Source organism: Chaetodon auriga, chromosome 23, assembly GCF_051107435.1.
Source record: "Chaetodon auriga isolate fChaAug3 chromosome 23, fChaAug3.hap1, whole genome shotgun sequence".
Lineage (NCBI taxonomy): Eukaryota > Metazoa > Chordata > Actinopteri > Chaetodontiformes > Chaetodontidae > Chaetodon > Chaetodon auriga.
Genome location: NC_135096.1, coordinates 11,700,123 through 11,721,845, shown reverse-complemented (window position 1 = coordinate 11,721,845; position 21,723 = coordinate 11,700,123). Strand labels below are relative to the sequence as shown.

The following is a 21,723-nucleotide window of genomic DNA, read 5'->3' as shown; positions in this document are numbered from 1 at the left end:
AACCATGTTGGAAGCAAATGTCATTCGCTTTAAGAAGCTTTGTCCCCTGGCATGCCACTCGGCAGGCCAGCAAAAATACCTGTCTGTGTGCCTGACTGTCTGCCACACTCAATACTGCACGAGAAGGGAGTTAGAATTAAAACAAACAAAAACACGGGGGAGGTTCAAGAGGCACATACCTGCAAGCAACTGATTTTCCTAAGTACCCACATTTGCAATGAACTGTGAGCCGAGTTTTATCCAGATGAAACATTTTTTTTTAACTTCAAAACCAACACGGCTCAGTGATGTGCAACTGTCGCCTCTGAGCTAGAAGGTCCGAAGTTCAAATCCATGTTCTCTGGTTGCCTCTCATTGTCCACAGATTGACATCTTCTCATCAGAAGTGGGTGTGAATGGCTGCCTGTCTCTAGGTGTTCGATTGGCCACCTGCTCTGGCTGTTCGATGCTTCACCCCCTGTGTAACCCTGCACAGGATCAGCAGGTATAGACGGTTGGTGGATGACTGAAAATTAAATGTGAGGGCACGGCCAATAGAAGTAGATGTGAGTACATGTTTATTTCTGATTTTTTTTAATGGAGCATCCTGGTTACCTGGTTGTTAAGGTGCATATATAATCACAATGACTTTGATTGGCCAGTCTGGCCAGGCCTCTCCGGCTCTATCTATACTGCCAAATATGCAATAAAAGAAAATGCTGCCAAACAAAAGCTCCTCTTTATAGGGAGCTTGTCTATAATGTACACAGCCAATCCGGAAGTATGGTCACAAACATCCATTATTGAAGAGTTTAAGTGAGAGAGTGCCTCCTATTCCTCCATCTTAGGTTTGATTTTTGAAGGTGAGACAAACAGGATCCTAGAGTGGAACTTTAAGAACCTTGAAACTGACTAAAATTGATGATTTACCGTTATTAAAATCACACCGGGGTCCAAAAGACTCAGTTAATAATTCAAACCATTAATGACCCAACTGAGACCATCATTTATTCCATTTATAATTCATTGCTGTCTTATACTGTAGTCACACCGCCTTCACACTGTACGAAGCCCCCTCCCCACCTTCATACAAAATGCATGTCCTCTGATTAACGTTCCAGTTTTCGATTCCTCTTCCTGACTTGGACTGCGTTGCATAGTCATCTGCATCCCCAGCTAGCATCTCTGATTGGTTTTATGGCCATAGAAGATACATAACTTTTATATTCAATATGAGCAAAGTGAGATGTTCCCACTTCCTGCTTTCTGTGTGTATGTGTGTGCGCACTCTACCCGTCACAGGTGTTGGCAGCAGCATAAATCTGAATATTTCCTCACTGCCATGTGGATGATAGTACATTAACCATTGCATTACAGTAACCACACGCACACCTACACACACGGAGCTGTGCTGCACTGCAGGGACGAGAGCAGGGAGGTCGGGGAGCCTGACTTTCACTTATAACTTATTCATGCTTCACGCCGTCATTCAGCACACCTGGGAAAAAGTCAATTTTTTTCACTGCGGGGAGGCTCATCTAAAGCAGCAGTATATGACTTTAAAATAACAACTTGCTCCTCAAACATATTCACATAATATTTCCTCTCACCTCCTTCAGGGCTCCAAATGACAGAAATGTGCTTTATTTTGCACCCAGACTGCAGTATGGCATTATCAATTTTTGGGCGCTTTTGTGCCCACAGTAGGAATCGGTGTCCCAGCTGGAGCCATTTCAGGCTCAGCTGATTGAATCATTGGCACTGCGTTGGAGAGATTCATCCTGAAAGGTCACAAGTGCGTGATATAACTTCCAGTCTGCCTGGTAGGTTATTTCATGGCCTTATAAATTATGACATTAATTCTACTTGAGTTGGTTTTCATTCCAATTGAGGGTAAAGAGCTTCAGATTTTATATATTAGGCTGTGATTATGCTGAAAGGCAATGCGTTTTCACTTGCCAGTGATGTTTGCTGACCTCCATTTCCTGAAGAATGAGGAGAATAAAGAGGTGACTTGGTGCAAAACACAAGCAGAGCATTGTGGAGAGGTTTGTTGATGAATGAGTCAGAGTGTACGCCGAGTTACAGGACAACAGAATGATCTTCCTTTCTGCCACGATCTCCAGATATATTTAAAAGTAGATCGCTTTCCTTGTGGGCTCAAAGTAAGGAGAGAAAAGACTTTTCGATGCCTTATTCACTGAATACACGATGGCAGCCATACTGCTCTATACTCTTGAGTGAGAATTTTAATAGCTGATGTAGTGACGCCTGAAATAGCACGTTAGCTTGAAGACAAACTCAGCTGCGTGTGACAGTGGCCGCCTGAGAGCCGGTTGATGCTCCAGTGAAGTGTCGCATGATATCCAGTGACTTATGTTCAGCTGATGTGCAGTTTTCTCTCGTTCAGCCTTCAAGAGTTAAGCCTTAGTCTAATTGGGATTGATGAATGGATCACAGGTTAAATGATCTCGCCATTTTTGCACATTTTAAAAATTTGCTTTAATGAGAAAATGTAATTTTAGAAGTCGGTGACATTCCGGATGATTCATTAAGATGGCCCCATTTTGATGCTCCAGTGCACTTCACAATCTGGTCACTAATTTTCCAGCGTTGTTGGCCTCGATACAGGGCTTTGGTTTTGGCTGGGGCTTGTATAAACTATAGGCTGGCTCAGGAAAACCCATTGATTAATAGGGCTCAGTATCATTTTCAAATTTACTGTTCATACGATACTTAAGTATTGGCACCAACACCCAAAAGCCACTTTACAAGATGATATCTTACTTTGAGGAGTCGAACTCCTCAGTTGCTTATTGACACCAGAGTCAGGAATCACTGATCACTTGGCTGAATTCAATTTTCATATACGGCTGCAACGCTCAGCGCTCATTAAGACTGTCTTCAGCTGAGTAATGCATTCAATCTGTTGCAAGTCCAAACTGTCACGTTCAGTTCACTGCAAAACTAGCCTGTACAAGCAAGGTTAGTAAGTCAGCAGGCAATTATTTCCAGTAGAGGTCCATTGTTTATGTGGCTTTTGGGGTCTTTAAATAGGCCTTTCACAAAGACATAACAAATTGAGTATCAGTGCTGTCGGTCTTCATTGCTGAAAGCTGCTGCTGTCATTCAGTATGCTAAAATGCTAAAAACAGTGCACAGCTGGGTGTTCAAATGTTCAGTGTTGCCCATTCACAAGTGGCCAGCCACAAATTAGAAGCTAAAGAATCACTTCTGTGGATGTCTGTTTCGAGTGCAAACTCAAAGGCTGTAGCTTTGTAAAGCTATTTAAAGGCTGTCCTTTAAAACTGATATATAATCTTCCGTTAACTCGAAAAAGGATATTTATCTTAGAACAAGTGAAACTGATCTGGAATTAAATTCCTACCATCTCTCTCCCTGTCTCGACTTAAGAAAAAAAAAAGTAATTTCTTCCCTCGCTCTTGACACTACTTTTATGACTTTTATGCTAATGCAGGCCTGGCTTTTCTGATAGGTTTTTGAAAGATTTTTTTCTTTTCCTTATGATTATGTGTTGTTGTCATCGTGTGCCAGCTGGTGTTGCTTTGGGTTGAGGGCGAGCACTGAGGACGTGACTCCAGTTGTGACAGTTTGAGGGCACACTGGGTGACAGCTAATGATGATGCTGCCTGACACCCTTATATTTATGTGTGTGTTTATGTGTGTGTGTCCATCTGTTTGCATGTGTGTATGTTATCAGCATCTATGCGTGTGTGTGTATCCTTGCATGTGTGGCTTTATGTGCGTGCTTTTGGGCATTTACGTCTCTGTGTGCTTGACTGTCAATGGGCGTATTTGCATTAGCGTGGATGATGCTGCAGTGAATTTCTTTGGTGTGACAGAGAATGACCTTGAGCTGCTGAGCCTCTGCTGAATGTGTCAGATTCAGGCAATGGATCTCGATGTGTGTGTGTGTGTGTGTGTGTGTGTGCGCGCATTATGTGCAAAAGCGCTACTGGATGCTCTGAACTTTATCTGGAATCTGAAATCTTTCATCGTCCTGGATGATGTTGTTTTTATCGCATCCATTTTGATGTCACGGTTGAAAGGAGCCAGCAGGGCAAAGACGTCAGCACAACCACTGTTAATTCAGAGTTTATTCTTACTCACTCTGACCTCAGTTGCCTTGAGTTCCTTGTCAGATATTCGCAAACAGCTGTGAATCAAAATACTTCCGTTGCTCGGCTGACCTCTGTGTGATTCTCTGACTCATCGTGACGTTTAAAGTAACGTGCATGCTGTTTTGTGTCCTTTATTAGAGGATCTCATGGTCTTTACTCTCTTGAAGCACCCGGGGGGGTGTTAGTCAGGTTTTACAGTCAGCTCGCATACACAGGGAGACATGATTGCACACACACCTCAGCAATCTTTGATTCGAGTCTGTTGATTCACCTGGTAAACCTGTGATTGGCAGCGACAGTGAGTTTCTTTTGTGGCAGCAGTTACACTGTAAGAAGTCCGCGGGTGCTTTTTCTTCCTGTTTTGACCTTTTGCCCACACACAAACACAGTTTTAGGTCACTGACGACAGAGCTTTATGTTTACACACAAATGCACAGTTACCTTTCCACTATACAGAAACAGAGGTGTCAGTTGCAGGTAGTCTGCTGGTAATAGCTTTTTTCAGGCTTCTCAAACATTAGAGTTAGTTTATGGGACAATATAAGGGCCTTAAACTTACTCATTTTATTATGTACAAGCATTATCCTAGCAAAAAGTAAGCCACATGAATACACTCTACATTTGAGTTGCTGTCATTTACGTTGTGGTGTGCAGTGGTGTTGAGAGTGCACAACACTGAGAGGTGTTACTAATATTTTGTCCACTACATTTGCATAAGAGGGCGGGAATACTAGAAACACCTTTCAATACAATACACTACACCAGCACCCAGTACGACCTCAATAATAAAGCTGAATTATTACCTTTCTGACAGTGTCAACAAAAAGTGAAAAATGATAACCTTCATAAAAGCAGAATTCATAGCAGGGCTGTTGTATTGGTTTGCATTAGAATGCTCAAGTGCACCTCATGGAGTGGCTGGCGAGTGTTTTTAAGAGGAAACACTGCGGCTACATTTAATGTTTATCACCTCGACTTCTTTATCTTCTGCTCTCCCCACCCCTCTCCCTCCTCATCTCTTAATCTGTCTGGATCTTTTGCTCCCTCTCCCCCTCTCCTCCTCTCTTAAAATCTGTTTTCAGGGCTCTTCTATGTATTAGTTTCTCTGATTAGATCAGTTTATTCACTGAGGCCACTTGACAGAGACAGATAGCTCACAGCCCAACTGAATCTCCTTAACACAACACAAACTGCTCTGAAATACTTAATGCAGCTCTTCCCTACTTCCCTCCAAATCCCAAACTGTGCTTCAAAGCAGCTGGTGTGTCTCTGCTCGGCTGGTACCAGCTGTACATCTTCCCCCCCTGATTGAAACCAGTGCTTTACTGCCCGCATGTGAACTCACTTAGAAGGCCAGAGGTCAGTTGGAGGGGAAATGTGTTTGGCATTTTCCAAAAGGCCTTTAGCTGTGACGACCACGATGCTTTAAAAAGGTCACAGTCTCAGTTTTTTGGGATGGCTGAAGCGAGAACTGCTCTCCAGAACATCTCCGAGTCTTCCATGACTCATTCGATGTGAATGCATATCTAATGTACAGTCCAGGATAGTGATCAGTGACTGGGGAGGTTTTAAAATGCTCTATATCTAAGTCATAAAGATGCCTCTGGAAGATAATATGCTGATGGAACTCATGTGTGTATGGGTGTTTTAATGCATGTGTGCAGATCAAAGGATGCTGACTTGCATTGTTGGACAGCCTGTTGTGCCCATTTGCATTTCTTTTACGTGGGAGGTTGAGTAAGACCCATTTAAAAGAGTCTCGGGGTCACGTGTCCGTCTGCACATATGTGTGGCATAAATCCTACAAATCCCAGGCTACCTGCAGCGTCGATGCCCTCTGAAAGGTCTTGGTCATAACCCTGTCGTGCTTTATCCCCATAATGGTCTCACCCTGAGAGAGGAGACAGACTCCACCGCATTCCGCTCATTCCTGGTCGTTAAAAATAAGACTTCTCCAAACTTAGTAGAGGCCAACTTTGCTGAATTCAGAGAGTTGTCACGAGAAAGGTTGGAATGAAAGGCAAGTGGAGTTTTTTGGTTTTTTTTTTAAAATCCATTTCACAAAAGTTGTCGCAGCTAATGTAAAGCACAGACTGAGAGGAAAAAAAAACACTTTAAAGACACTGATTTTGCTTTCCATAGCTGAACATTAAGGTCACAGCATCTCCTGTCTTCTTTGCTTCATTTCTTCTGTGCCATTGTAATAAACCTCAGTGAAATTCAGAGAAAATGAAGCCAGATAACAGCGTCAGAAACCTCACAGGATCTCTCCTTAAGATCACAAAACCACAACCTTGACAAAGACCAAGAGCTGACACAAATCGACATCCAACAAAACCTCTTCTAACATCTCAGCAATTCCTGAATATGCCTGCGTTTTTCTGCATGTGACAGCACTACAAGGGGAACTGAAACCTTTCTGAATGAACAGAAAGATCCCAATTATCTTCTTGGCACTGAGATTTCTTTTGGCTTCCATCAGATCTGTACATTGGCATAATTGGTGTTTCACCTACTGTGTGGCCACCTTGTACTCAATGTGAGTCATCAGTTATCTGATAGGATTTCTCTGCAAAAATACGGTATATAGCAGATCTTACATGTCCATTGTGCTGGGCGAATTAAGTCATCATAATTCTGAACTCAATACCCTCTATCTCTATTTGCACAATGTCATTTGAAGCACAATCGAAATATCACCGGGGGCAAGACGGGAACATATAGTTCAAGGTGAAAAACAGCTGCTCGACTTTGAAGTATTGAGGTAGAGGACGCTTGACAAAGCCTCAGCTACTGCCTCTGCTGAGATTTCTGAATGAATGAGGAGGCCTTGTGCTGCTATTTTAATTCTGAAGAGTGCTGCTGGATAACCTCTAAGGTGAAAGATAACTGAGGGACTGCTAATGCAATGACTCCACATTGTGGCATCAGTGGAATAACGGAATTTTAGCTGATGTGCTCCACAATGGACTCCCTGCAGGCAAAACTTCGATTAAAGGGGAAATAAAATGACTTTTTCCAAGGTGGACCATGGAGACCAACATACTGCAACATAAGAAAGCACACGCAAATAGATAAAAGACAAGCAAATAAAGAAAGTATGTGACAAAATACTGACTTAAGATGGCAACAGTAAAGTTTGTTGGATGGTTGAACAGTTTCTGTGACCTGCCCCCCCCACTTCATCCCAGCATCTGAATTGTAGAAAGTAAGTAAGGTCTCTCTGAAACTTGTTTTCCACCATTCTTGGACTCTTCCTGCCACTTTCTGTGTGTAAAACCCAGTGCAAAACTATGACTGCCTTATAGGACAGACTGTCTGAAACTGTGCACCATTATCTCCAGAAACAATCATCAGATCTTGCCCTTGCACTCTATGACAAATGGCTCTCTCTATATATTTTTAGTATACTATACTTGTGCCTGTCTGAGGTTTGATTTTTGTAAAATTTTAAATATTTAGAAATAATAAATCTCTATGAGCCGGAAACTAATGAATATCAAATTCCCAACCTTAAAACTGTGTTCACAAACTCAACCTTTGAGCTGTCTGTCATTAAAGGATACAGTAGTTTTAACTTTTAATTCTGAGACTTGATAGAAAATTGTATTAATCTGTCTACAGGTAGTGTAGCGAATCTGTGAACCTTGAAAATGTGAGCATCACATTGCTCGAGTGTAACCTTCAGACGTTAGACATGCTTTCCAATTTCACGACTCAACCTAGTGTAAAAATATCAGCACACATCTTTTCAATTCATACTACTATATGTGGGCTTATATATTTCTTCCTGCTGTGGCGAGGGAACGTTTCATGTCTTGGTGGACTGGTAGAGTGTTTGGAAAGAGAGTGGTCTTGCTCTTGGTGAGAACTGACCCAAGATGGAAACTCTTTCCTTGCCCCTTTTCCAGGAGAACATTCTTTAGCAGCAGCCTCACCTCGACTGATCCCTCTCCAACCGCCAGAAACACAATCCCCGCCACAGCACACACATCCAAATACTACATATGAACACACTGTAGGCGCACACAGCAACACACACGCACAAACAAGGAGTGCAAGTCACCCACCAGCATGAAAAATCTGTATTCTTAATGAAACAAACCATTAACACTCCTGATGGCCATAGAAGCACATTGTTCCTTTTTGTTTTGGTTGAACTTCATAATGAGTTTTTTTTCTCAGGGAAAGTTTTAGTGTTGAAACTCTTCACTGTAATCGGAACCTCAGTTTGGGATGTTGGAGCCAAAGTAGTGGTAAAAGCACATTTAGTTGACCTTACAGGAATTCCACAACCCTTTATCTAATTGAAATCTCGGTCAGTGCTTGACATTTAAGTGGCGCGTTTGGTTTTGGACATGCTTTCTGGAACTTATCAGACCCAAACAAACAGTTTCACTCCATGCATAAAACCTAATTTTTGGCCGAAAAGCCATCTGCGGCTCTGCAGTCCGGCAGTTCAGGATGCAGGGTGGAATTAAAGCCATAACCCTTTCCGAAGTAAGAGCCATGTTCTACACTTCCAACTACAAGACTCGCTCACTTTGGGCAAAGGGATTATTTGGGATCTAGCTTCCAATCAGCCGCCGGCGTTCAAAGCTTTCACATCACATGACTGTAAAGTTCTGAATAATAGTTCAGGGCTGATGATTTTTCTTGTTTTTTTTGGGGAGTGGATTTATGCTGTTTTCCATTATGTACAATTACCGGGACTAAGCGCACCATCCACAGTGAGTCAGACATGATGGAGAGGAATATTTTGCAACGAGACGGCTGATGAACGCTGAAGATTTCTGGTCAAAGATTGCAGTTGTGGTAGGGCAGCGTGCCTTGTGTGGGAGGGTAAATCACTGACTTGCATCGTGGAGATTAATTTAAGCTGCTTTCCTTGTGGGCCGCATAAAAAAGGGGGTTGGTTTTATGGGTGGCGGCCAAAACAGCTGAAGTTTCAAGGTAGAGGGAGAGACAGCAGGGAGACATTAAAAAGTTACAGAGGGAGAACTGCTGCTGAAGACGTGTCATGGATGCAAAAGCTGGATATATTTTAAATTCATTAGTGGAATTTATTTACCTCAACTGCAGAGATGCCTTCATTTGAAAGAGGCTTTTAATAGATACATTTGACACATCATCACATTTCTTGATTTGTTCCCGCCTCATATTGTTGTTAAGGGTGTTTGCGGTTAATGTAGACCCAACCCTTCCTCCATCCTATTATGGCTAATTCAGGATAATTAACATTTCCGCTGCACTTACTCCATCAGCTCAGCTACAAAGTCAACTCACCACACCTTTGAGTTCCTCAAACAGAAACACTGTTTTGACTCCCTAATTAATTGCAATTGGTTCTTTGCTGTTTTTTTTTTTTTTTCCCCTCTCTGGTGTTTATACCATGATCACGACATATGAGATGGATGGTAGAGATCAGAGCTGAGAGAGAGAGAGAGAGAAAGAGAAAAGTATATTTTCTGAAGAATGTTAAATGAATATTAAAATGAACATGATAAATAGTAGAAAATATAAAATGTAGTCCATCCCCACAAAATTATGCATGTCTGCACTTTCTAGAGGCATGATGATGAAAGGATGTCATTGTTGGACATGTATCCCCATTTCATGATTTATGCTTATGATGGCCAGACCACTCAAATGTTCCAGTGACATAGAAGAAGACCTCAGGTAGATTTTATTGAGCTTTCATTTCAAACGGCTCCTTTCTGCTGATGCTGCTGTTACTGGCAGGGTGACTACAATTATTAGGGAAATCCAAAGGTTAGGATAGAGTTCCTCCAGGTTTCCCTGAAAGCAGCTCAAAGGCAGTCATCTTATCTGATGGGAGATCAGGCAAATTCTGAAGATCCATCTCACTGACGTCGCAGTCACCTCTGAAGGTTCGAGTGTTTTCAGCAACCATGCATTGAGCCTTGAAAGATTCACGGGACACGTGAGAGGCAGCACTGAAATTTAGCAGCACTCCATATTTGGTTTCAACCAGGCTGAGCTTTTCAAAATGACCACAATGTTGATGCAGGTCAGCCCCCACATTAATTTTTTCACAAATGCTTTCGGGTGTTGTTCGGGTGTCAAAGAATCGAGTTTCCCGTTATGTAGCTGTTAAATTCAATGCTACATCCAGCTGCATTGAGATGGTTTCGAGGAGCTTGTTCACTTTGTTTGTCATTGTCAGTATCTCAGAGTATGACACAGCAAACAAAAGCTATAGGACTCAAATACCTCTGGCCACCTACCTTTGGCCACTTGGATTGCTGATCATCTGTCTTGCTTCCACCGATGCCTCCTGAACATCAGAATCTCACTGTGGAGCCTGCTCTCCCATCTCATGTCATTGTGTGACTTCATTGTTACTGTACGTGTTCATGTGATTCTTCAAAACACTCCATCTTTGTGTCCCAGCTGAAATGTAGGTGAAGAGCTTTTGCACATGCCCAAAAACCCAACTGCATCTGTTCAAGATTTGGCAGCATGAAAAGGTTTAGAGGACGTGCACCACGTGGCACAAACACAGCTTTGGGAATTTGGCTTGCCTTTCATGTTGGGCCTATTATCAAAAGTTTGCCCTGTGCAATCTTCAAATGGAATCATCAGCTCATTCAGCTTATCTAAGATGACAGTGGACAGGTTCAAGCCTGTTGTAAACTCAACATTTACAAAGCCGAGGAAGTGCTCCTTGATCTCGGGCTTTCCCTGTAAAGCCATGCTTCTCAGAGCAATGGATATTTACTCCTCGTTACTAATGTCATGTTGAGTCCAGGATGATGGACTGTACATGCTATTGCTTCCAGAACCTTGACTTTCACAGTCTATCAGCACATTCTCTGTGTGTCTCTCAAGGTAATGAACGTGTCCCTCCATCTGAGATGAATTTCCCTAACATCAAATTTTGCCAGTAATTCAGCCTCCATTAGAAAGTTTCCATTATCTGTTTGGAAGATTTTGTCTGAACCCCTGAATGCTCGGTTTCTTGCTGCTGACCTAGTTTTAGTTTGAAAACTTCAGGATTTTAGTCAGGAGGGGTGGAAACTTTTGGATTTGGCAACACCCACATTTGCTTCCTGATTGGGTCTTATCTGTCTCAACTTCCTGATTGGTCACGGCCGTATCATGTGACCCTTTTCTAAAAGAAGTCAAACGACATTAGCCTGGACCATGGATGTATAAAAATAGAGTGTCTTAACTACCAGAAGCTACTTCAAATAGCTTCTTCATAAGGAATTACACCTTACTGACCTACCTGATGCTAGTAGCTGTTGTGCAGTTAAATTCTGCAGATTATAATGTTGCTACTGCCAACATTTTTTGCTCGGACATGATAAGTTTGCATGTGCTACTTAGCATGAGTCTGATTAGCTAAATTACTGGCTTTCTGTTAGCACTTAGCAGTGCAGCTGGATTCAAAGGTATTGTAAATTGGTACTGAAAATTGGTAAATTGGTGTGGAGCAGCTGAGCTTGTGCACCGACGGATTGTATCATGTTGTATTGTGTAAATTTAAAAAGACACAAAAAGACATTTAAAATGCAACAGTGAAAAACATAACACTACTCACAATGTTTCCGTAAAAATAGCATTATCGGGGATGGTTCTGTGTCTCGTTTCCTTGCCTCATCATCATCATGTCCTGTTTGTTACCCTGTTCTGACAATCTGCTTCCTGTTTACGCCGGCACGTCATGCAACATATGTGTTCAGGTAGTAAACAGGTTGCTTCAACTGAAGTGAATGTGAGCTTGAGGAGAGAATAGAGAATGTTCACACGACACAAGCGTACTGTCTCTGTATGTTTAGAGGGCTGGTTCTGTTCATTCTTGCTGGACATGGACATTTCAGACATGGTCATTTTCAAACAGCAGATATTGTTGAATATTTTAATAAGGCTCCTATAGACAGTGTGCAAGAGCAGCTGATTCGGTTGTCCGGTAGTGTAATTTTCTCCAAAACAAAGTGATGGCACATGGAATACTGACTTCTGATTGCAAAATGCATTGCAACCGTATTTCGATCGGCCAAATTGGCCAATTTGTCAGTCATGTGCTTCAATTGAAGTGAATGAGAGACAGAGCAAATCACTGCAGGACGGAAGTGTAAACTAACTACACTTTCAGGGACTGATCGGATTTTATTTGCACATGCTAGAAACAACACACAGCCTTGCTATTAACTGGATTTTTGAGAATTGACAGAACTGACAGTAAAACTTAACTTGACTTCAGACTGCCTGCATGTTTACATGCACACGTCCACATCTGAGTTTGCATGCAAGCTAGCATATAAGCGCAGACGGGCAGACATGCACACACACTACCAGAATGTCAGAATGACACATCTGACTGCAAACTCATACTTGCACACAGCCGGCCCAGACTCCACCCCCATGGGTTCAGTGATTGGCCTAGTTAGAGGCAGGGCAGCCCACTGGCAGATTTGAATGCAGGGGAAGAGAAGAGGGAGGGATGGACAGAGAGGAGGAGGAGGAGGGGAGGTGATATAGAGAGGGGGGCGGTGCACTAGATTGCTGCTTTCTCTCTCTCTCTCTCTCTGCCGGGTCAGGATGGAAAGGCTTACACAGGCAGGGGAGGAAACATGTCATGAGAGGTGATGACACAGCCACGGAGACATATCCACATCCTCACTGACTCCCAAGTTCGCCGCTCGCCGCTGCCGCCGCCGCTGCTGCTGCTGCTGCGTCCCACAGAGGAGAGAGAGAGACAAAGATAGCCTCAATTCTCTCCCCCAACCCCTCTCTCTTCCTCTCTTTCTCACTTTGTTTGTGGATGATGGGATTTTAATCATGTGGAAGGTAAGAGAAGGGGAGGAGGAGGGGTTGAGGAGCTTATTTAGTTTGCTTATGCTTGCTGTGTAAGGGGGGCCTGGCTCAGTGGGAGTTTGAGTTCCTCTTAGTTTACTTAAATCTGAGTCCCCCTGGGGGATTCCCGTACGCTTTCACCCTCCATCCCAGCTCAGACTGTATTCTCAGTGGAAATGAGTGGAAGCGTTGAGTGCCAGCATTACTGGAATGATAATGATAGAGCAGTGGCTTCAGGACTCAACCAATGAGTGCTGGGGAGCCATCTGTATCATGGTCGAGGAGAAACTTGCAGCAGAAACAGTCCTTGAATTTACATTTATAATAAGAAGTGTTTTACCATGTGGTCTGTATGATGACTGTTACCTCTTGATCGCTTTAAATGTGTCAACTTCAGCTTTCCAAAAACTTTAACTCTGTGATTGACCCTCTCTGTTCTGCGTGTGCTCGCATAAAGAACAGATTCCAATGTGGTGAATCCTGTGGAAGTTGAATCTCATACTTCTACTCATACAGAGTTTTCGACTGTGACACGTTTGAATATTGACCAAAAAAAAGCATTGTTAACGTGTGTGTGTGTGTGTGTGTGTGCATGTGCGCGCGTGGGAGGGGTTGGGGTTACGTCGCATGTGAGAGTCTGTTTTGTGTGACCCAATTTCAAAGAGCCACTGTGTGTTTTGGAGCTTGCTTGAAGCCCAAGACGCATAAAGACAGGAGACAATGCCTTGAGGGATGCATAAAATGTGTGTGTAGTTGAGTGCTGTTAAGTGTGTGTGACTCTGAGTGGCTCTAAAGGTCCCAAATGTTTGGTCTTTTTTGCACTTAAGAGGGAGGAAGTTTCACAGTGTTAAATTAACAGCTAGAGCAGTGGGGACAAAGTATTTTTTCTGGATTTTTGTGTGGGTATGTGAATGCAACACGCCTTTTATGACTATACATCCGCATGAGTGCATACTGTACACTCTACATGGCACACTTCATCTATTCACATTTGTGCAATGTTTTTATGAGGTTATTTCATTTCACAGCCTCTCCTGTGTGCTGAGGCGTGTTTATCCGCGCATGCGTGTGTGTGTGTGTGTGTGTGTGTGTGTGTGTGTGTGTGTGTGCAAGCGTCGAAGCGTGTGTGCGACAGCTGGCTGCCAGCGGCTCAGTGCTGCTACTGATCCTCCTCACCTGCCACGGGTCACGGGGATCAAGGAAATCCAGGTTCAGTGTTTGATCTGTGCGACAATGGGAAACTCAGGGAGGGCAGGTTACTGCACTGTGACTGCAGTTTATGGCGCTAGTTTAAGGGATGATGAGCCGTGGCTTTGACCAAAGAAAATGCATTAAATTGAAGCATGTGCAAGTTTTGTGGCAGCTTCCTCAGATCTCTCTGGGCTAATAGGCTTAACATTTTTGCAGAAAATGTTCATGTGTGACCGACAGAGACTGGTTATCATATAAAATGCTTTGTTCTAAAAAAAAAAAAAGAAGCTTTTCATTTACATATCTCCAATGCATATAAGTTTGCATATCCTACATTTGCTTTCATAAACAGTGGCGAGGAAGGACAAAAAAGGCTTTGTCTGAAGTTTGGTTTGTAGCTGTCACGATGCCGACCAATATAGCAACAATAGCATTGTTGCTGCTTCTTTTCCTGTTTCCCTTGACACATTTTAGTGGCATTGTCAGCCTGGGAGGGCTTGAGAAAAGCATCTTATTTCTCAGATCTTTTTTTTTTTTCTTTACAACCTGGAGACTGACTGTGGGAACCATGCAGACAAACACAGCGAAGGCAGCATTGTTTCTTTTCCTGCGTGGGACACATCACTCAGTTTGTTTAAAGTTGGTCGAGTTAAAAACCTGAGGAGCTGTATGAGTGTTGGAAAAAAGAAAAAGTTTACTGGAGAACTTTGTTGCTGGCTGCTAATAGCATTAGCCACCTACGCTGCTCCCAAAATATCCCGTTATCTCACTAGTTTGTAGCTTAAATGATAAAAAGGGAGGGGGGTTATAACTCCTGAGAGTCTTATCTCTCCCTAATTGGTTAATTTGATCTTCAAAGCGTCAGCGGTCTCCCACTTCACACGCTTGAGGGGCAAAGTGCTAATTGCTATCTAAACATCCTTCTGAAAGGACAAAGACAGACTGGAATACTTTTTTTTTTTTCCTCTCGCCCTCCCCATACATTTCCACTGAAGCTCAGTTCATTTCATGCGCCCCAGTGCGTTCATTAATCACCGGCCCAATACGACGAGAGCACAACGTTGCCATGGGAGCTTGTGACAATGAACACAATCGGTTCAGTGAGACTTGGCAGCTTGTGGAGTCCTGCGGAGAGGATAAGTGGCTCCTCAAACTTTTTTTTTTTTTTTTTTTTTACAGTTTTAAAGACCTTTACATTAGGCTGCTTTAAAAATAAATTAAGTGTGGTATTACCCAAAACTTAACATTTGAACATTAATCCGAGTAATTTCGGATAAAAGGCAGTCAAACACCAGATTTTGCTTTACGAAACACACACTGGGAAGGCTCCATCAGCTTCCTGTGTGACTTGCAATGCAGGTCATTTCTGTTTCTTTTTTTTAAGTGTAGAAGAGCTAAACATCACGCACCACATTTCAGATTGCAGTCCTGCAATCTCATAACTTTCTTGCAGAGCTCACTTGTTGTTCTGCGAGGCAGAGAAAACTGACCACAAAGAGCAAAGCGAGCTTCCTTTCCTTCCTTCGATAAAACCTGACCTTTTACGGAGCAAAATAATCGCTTCTTCTTTGCGAGAGCTGCCTGATAAACACCATTTCACAGGTATCAGACGTGGCTCAGCTTTAGTTATTTTCCTCTCCGGATTGTGAGTTTGAAGATATCTTGCAGCTGACTGATTTGCGAGAGGGTTTTGGTTAATCTGCTGCAGACCGGCAGATGTTAAAAAGTCAGATCACATCATTTTGGAATATCTGCTATTCGAGAAGCCTCCTGAGTCCTCTATCGTGATGTTTTTTGACATTCCTTCCCTTTGGATCATGTCACGTGTCACTTTGCTCTTGTCGGTCATGCTCGAAAAACGAGTAATTGTAAGCATATTCTGAAGCTGTCCATATGTTAGCTGTTATGTCAAACGAAGAGCAGGGTCATTTTAGGTATGCTCAGGTTAAAACCAGGTCACGTGCAAATAAACTTCAGGAAACAGAACTCCAAGCTCGCTCCTTGACCACACTATGAAAACATCCCTAACTTATAAAGCTGTTTATCTCTATAATGAGACCAAACATACGAGTGCAGTAAAAACAAATAAAGAATTCTCTAAAAGTATCTTGAAACAATTAAAAAAAAAAAGCAGCTGCACTGGAATAAAGACAAAAGGAAACGTGATGTTGGACGTATTCCTCAAGGATTCAAATACCACAAAATAAATAAGCTGACAAGAAGATTATTTTTGCAGCGCACACACCTGAAGAGGTCAGCCTCAGTCACATGACTCCCTTGCAGCTGCACTGTAAAAAAAGTCAGGCAGATGCTTCATCCTTTAGATTTATCCCACTGGTGCTCTGTTCGTACACGCATAAAGTAGCTTACCTCATCTTTGCCAGCTCTCTGGAGCTGCTTTCATGTGGAAAACATTTCATTATCCAATCACAGTTGCAATGATAATTCAGTGCTTTTGGGAATAACCACTATTTAATCACTTTCATGTCTGCCAGGGGATCCTAAGCACATATTTTGAGGCAACATTACTGCATTATGAAATCATTGTGATCACGGAAGAAGGCATTAACTAAATTTGTAGTGTCTTGAAAGGAAACATAGAATGTGTGTGCTCATCAGTTCATACTCATCATACTCAACTAGCATTCCCCAGGTGACGCTCTGTTTTCTTATATACAATTAAACGAAGACATGCGAGTGAGTGATTAGCCAAATAACTAAGTGGGATTTGGTATAAAAGAAGAAGAAAAGTGAAACAGAAGTAACCTTGAAACGGAGCATGTTCAGCTTTCAGCATCTGACAATGAGTTGGACTGTGTCAGTTTGTGTGTGTGTGTGTGTGTGTGTGTGTGTGTGTTTCCATGGGTGCGAAGATCATTCACCCTGATGAAATATGTCCTTGACAGCACCGGACTTGTTTTTGTCTCTTATAATCTCTGGCTCTCACACATCGCAATCTAATTTCACATGCGGCGCTCCACTCAATCTGGGTCACGCAAGCGGACAGACCCTGCCACACACACACACACACACACACACACCCACAATCACAAATGTCACTCTTTATCATAATCACTAATAGCCTCGGCATCCCGGACTACGAGCAGCCAATCCTGTTAGGTGTGACTGACCGCTCTAGAACATGAAAGGCCACGATTGGTCACAGCTAGTGTGGTCGGAAGCGGATTAGGGATCAACATGGCAGGGCGTCTGGAATCAGACAAAGACTGTATGTTTGTGTGTGTGTGTGTCTGTGTGGCAACAGTTAGTGTTGTTAACTCGTTAACAGTCCAGAGACAGCAGCCTTGAGCCGTGGGAGACGAGGACAGGGGAGACAGGATGAGAAGGGGGGGTGCAAATAGACGAGAGATATTTTAAAACCAAATTCTCCTTTGAATTTGACATCATTTTTATCGCCCGTCTAAAAGCGGAACTTAGACTTCTTTAGCTTCAGCTCTGGGTCTGTTCATCACCCAAGTATGCCTTTTCTTCCTCTGTCCTAATTGGACTCTCAGCACCTCCACCTGCAAGCCACTGTGCTGTGGAAGACTTAAAATGAATTTCCTCCAGCACTTGCACTGCAAGATTTATCACGTACTTCCTATAAGCGGTGCCCAAGACAAATATTTAACAAGGAAGCACGGAAGAAAAATGTTTTGACTTTGCTCCACACAGCGGGGGAGCAAACCAGCACTCTTTCCTCATGGCTGCATAGTGTATATTCAGTCAATGCAGTGGATGGAAGGTGATCAAGCTTTTATTATTAAAAAAAAAATCAATTTGCACAGGAAATTTGCTTCAACCTTGGCACGGAGAGCATGACCCCGAAATGACGACTTGTTCTCGGCGACTCCGCGAGGTCGAGGGTTAATCTCTCGTTGCGCGCCATCCGCTGCTGCTGTGAAAGCAGATTACAGTCCTTCTGCACTGAAAAACCAGTAAGCAGTTGAAAGATCTTTTAAAATTCTTGGACAGATCGAGGCACACGAGGTGTCTAAAGGTTTCGATGCCTTTGAACACGGAGAGGGGGACGTTTTGAGCGGGGGGGGGGGGGAAGCAAAATGGTAGAGGTTGTTTTTCATAATTCACAAAAAGTGTCAATAATTTATTTCGTTTTTCACAAAAATGTGAATAATTGAGCGGCAGTCCTTTCTCTGTGTGTCCTCACTGCGAAAGTAGGTGATGTTTGTGGGCAAATTTAAACCTGACGTTCAAGAAGCTGGAAATTTTCGCTGTAAAATGTTCAAATTTCATCCTCAAAGTCTTGATGGGCTTCAGTTTTAGCTCCACTGGGAACAAATCTCAGACCAAATTGTTAAAGGGTGGACAGGCAGATGTTATCACAGCTTCGGATGGCCTGCCCTCTTTCGCTCGCTTACAACATTTCGCTGTGTGTTTGCTATTTTCTGCCTCCTGTGAGTTAAGAGAGAATTGGAACAGCAGAATCATAAAGTGACACACGCGCACGCACGCACACGCCCGTGCAGTGTATGCTGATTGTGCGAGCCAGGTCAATGGGGATGACCTACTTCTCGGGTTCTGCTCCACGGACTGCCACAGCCGCTCACGTCAGCTCGCCAAACGGACCCCTCCACCCACCCAAATGTGCTTTTTCTAGGGAGGGAAGTATGATAATAATCATTTTTTTGGCGTTGTCACGTCATTTTCTGGGAGTGATCTGGCGATGGAATCACTCCTTGCCGCCATGGAGGAGTTTAAGCTCAGTTTGTCAAGGCGGCGTCACTGAAATATTCATTTTGCTGAAAACGGTAGAGACATAAAATTTCCCCAAGCGGAGTTTAGAGAGGACAAAGTATCTAAATCTGAAGCTTTTATTGTTAAAGGCCTGGAAGAAGCAGCCACAATTATGAGCAATTATTAGCATGGCATCAGCATTACGAGCGGCCTGATGTATTATGGAGGACCACGGGAACCGCTCACATTCTTTTCCCATTTCAAAAACACAGACCCTCCCTCGCCGCTGTTTTTGTCTGCGCCGGGCTTTTGTCGAATCAGTTTTTAGAAGATGGATAGAAAGAGCTCCCATGAAAATTTTAACAGCTTAAACTGTGAGTGGAAGGGAAAGCCACAACCGTCTTGGGCCCAAAGTTAATGAAAGATTTAGAAGTAGAGCGCAGACTATTGGGGGAGTCAGGCCAAATATAAGCAGCGAGAGAGATCAGGAGTTGAACGAGGTTTAATTTCTCAAGTGCTTCATTAGGTGCCCTCAAAGACAGCCTTATTTGTTTTCCAAGCAGCCGGTGGGCATCCTTCAAAGCCTTAAAAGTGAGGTTTCATTTCATACTGACTGAACGCTAAAGGTTATTCGCTGACATTTATGGATCAGAGAGCAAATAAAAGGTTTTGTTTCAAACTAAAAAAAAAAAAAACCTATTTGAGAGGAGCATCAGGGCAATGACCTTTGTTCCTCTCAAAATAGAAATGCAGTATTTTGGACTTTTGCTCCACAGCCTGACATCAGCAGACAGCGTCAGGAAGAGAAAGAGAGGAAGATGATGATGCACGTGTGGGCCGCAGATCCTCTAACACACACCCGAGCATATCATATTGCATCTGTTGGACATTATTTGGTTATGTGTGTGTGAGAGAGCTGTGTTCAGAGGTTCATAGCGCTGAAGCAGATTAGCAAGAGCTAAGTGTCTTTCTCAGGTATTTTCTTTGAAATAGTGAGTGACAAAAGACAGAGAATGACTGCAAAACTTTGGTCTAACGTCAGTCGAAGTTACACTGACGTTTTGGCTGGTTGAGTGTCCCCATTGGTCACTGCATGTTTAAAATGAATAAGCAGAATGCCAGCAAGTTGCAGGTAGCCCTCATAGTAATGATCCATTGTCAAGCCATAAACTTTTCCACCTACTCCCGTTCTTTTTTCTTCCAGACGACTCTTTTTAAAGCGAGACCCCTGCAAAAGGCATCAGAAATATGCACTGGATGATACATGATATCGCGCTAAAACACTGAAGCTAAAGCTGCGTGTCCAAGGAAATGAAAGCTGATATGGAAAAATGCTGAAATATAATGTCACCGTGACAAGTAGAGAGTTGAAATAGCACCTATTAAGTTTCAAGTTTTACAGCAGCCACCTAAAAAATGTTATGTTTGCTTTTTTACTGCATAGTAAATGCATAAAACATATATGGGAATGGATAAATAGCACGAGTCTGTTCAGTCAGAAATGTTATTGCCAACATGCTGCAGGGAAATGCCAGAGGAACAGAGAGTGAAGAGAGAAGAGAGCAGGGGAATCTTTCACTTCTCATTCAGCTTTGTATTGCCCCCCACTGAAGAGTATCGGTACTGACGTTTCAGTGGTGCCAGCACAGACGACGAGCCTTTCACACAGTGGCAGCTCTGACAGTCATGAAGCACAAAGTGATGGTGGGAAAAATAAACAACTTGGCCTGGATTTTACCAGTTTTCCTTTCCCCTTCTCACATTCCTCTTTTCTCTTCCAATCCCCTACCAGCACCCCCCCCCACCCCCAGCCTTGGACTATACTGTCCCCCATTGCTGTGCTCCTCTTTCCTCCTCTCCCTCACTCACTCTTCCTCCTCTTCCTTCTGTTTCATGCTCTGTCACTGCAATGCACGGTTCAACAGTGTCACCTATGGTGTGCTGAGAGGCATTTCACCCTGTCTCACCTGCCAATTTGGGTTTGTGTGACTCTCTGTGTTTATGTTTGAGGCCAAATTTAGGCTCGCATGCATCTTTGTCAGAACGATGTGGATTTATTCTCTTTGTCCTTAAGTGCCTCCAGGTTTCCCCCCGTCAAGCAGTAACCTGTCAGAGCTCCGTCATGTCCAACTTAGCTGGCTTTGTCAGGAACTTTTTTTCTGTATCTACTCTGCCTCTGCAAAATGCCGTCTTCTGTTTATGTTATTCGACTGACAACTCTGCACAGAGGTGGAGTGCATAAAGTGTCCTTGAACTTCTCTGACTCATGCTCATGACTGCTGCATGAGATTCCTCTGGTTTTAACCAAACATGGACCCTTTAATTTCTCATTTTCATAGAGAATACAGTGGAGCATCACTTTACAAGTGAAAACAGGGTGTTGCTATGTCAGCAGGGAAATTAGCTATCTAGGATTAAGACCATATTAAACCCGTTGTACGTTTGTACGTGTACCATTTTAATAAGCCAGCTTCCAAAATATTAATACCAACTTCACTCTGCATTCATTGATTTTTTTTGGCCACTTGGGGGCAATAAAACATGCTGAAATCCCAACATTGACTCCGTGGTCCAATGTGTTCGCAAACAGTTGCCTATTTACACAGACACAAAGTAACATTAGCATTCATTTGGAGGCGCGTGTCTGGCCAACCGGCAAATGGAAGTCCAATATTCACTCTCCTTCAGCTGTGTGTTTGTCTGGACCGTCTCCAGAATGAATTATCAAGCTCTTTAGCTGATTAACCTGAGGGGAACTGCAGAGTTTGGTGATAATTCTCTATGTGTTTGTAGCGAGTAGCAACCCATTTAACATTCTACATAGCCATATGATCCATTGCTTATCTAAAAATACTGATTAGTGCATCTTAAAGGGCCAGCTTTTCAGTCCCAG

The 21,723-nt window shown here is 43.0% G+C and overlaps 1 protein-coding gene across 3 annotated transcripts in view; it reads left to right on the top strand.

Moving 5' to 3' along the window:
- LOC143315974 (E3 ubiquitin-protein ligase Midline-1-like) overlaps positions 1-21,723 on the top strand; it is a 57,449-nt gene that overhangs the window by 7,336 nt on the left and 28,390 nt on the right. The window contains exon 1 of one of the 3 annotated variants that reach the window (XM_076723612.1): positions 467-484. The exons of 1 other annotated variant lie outside the window; for it this stretch is intronic. The gene's annotated coding sequence lies outside the window, so the exon portion shown is untranslated. Of the gene's footprint in view, positions 1-466; positions 485-12,662; positions 12,939-21,723 lie in introns of those variants that run through there. One more of the 3 variants, XM_076723614.1, reaches the window with a different exon arrangement.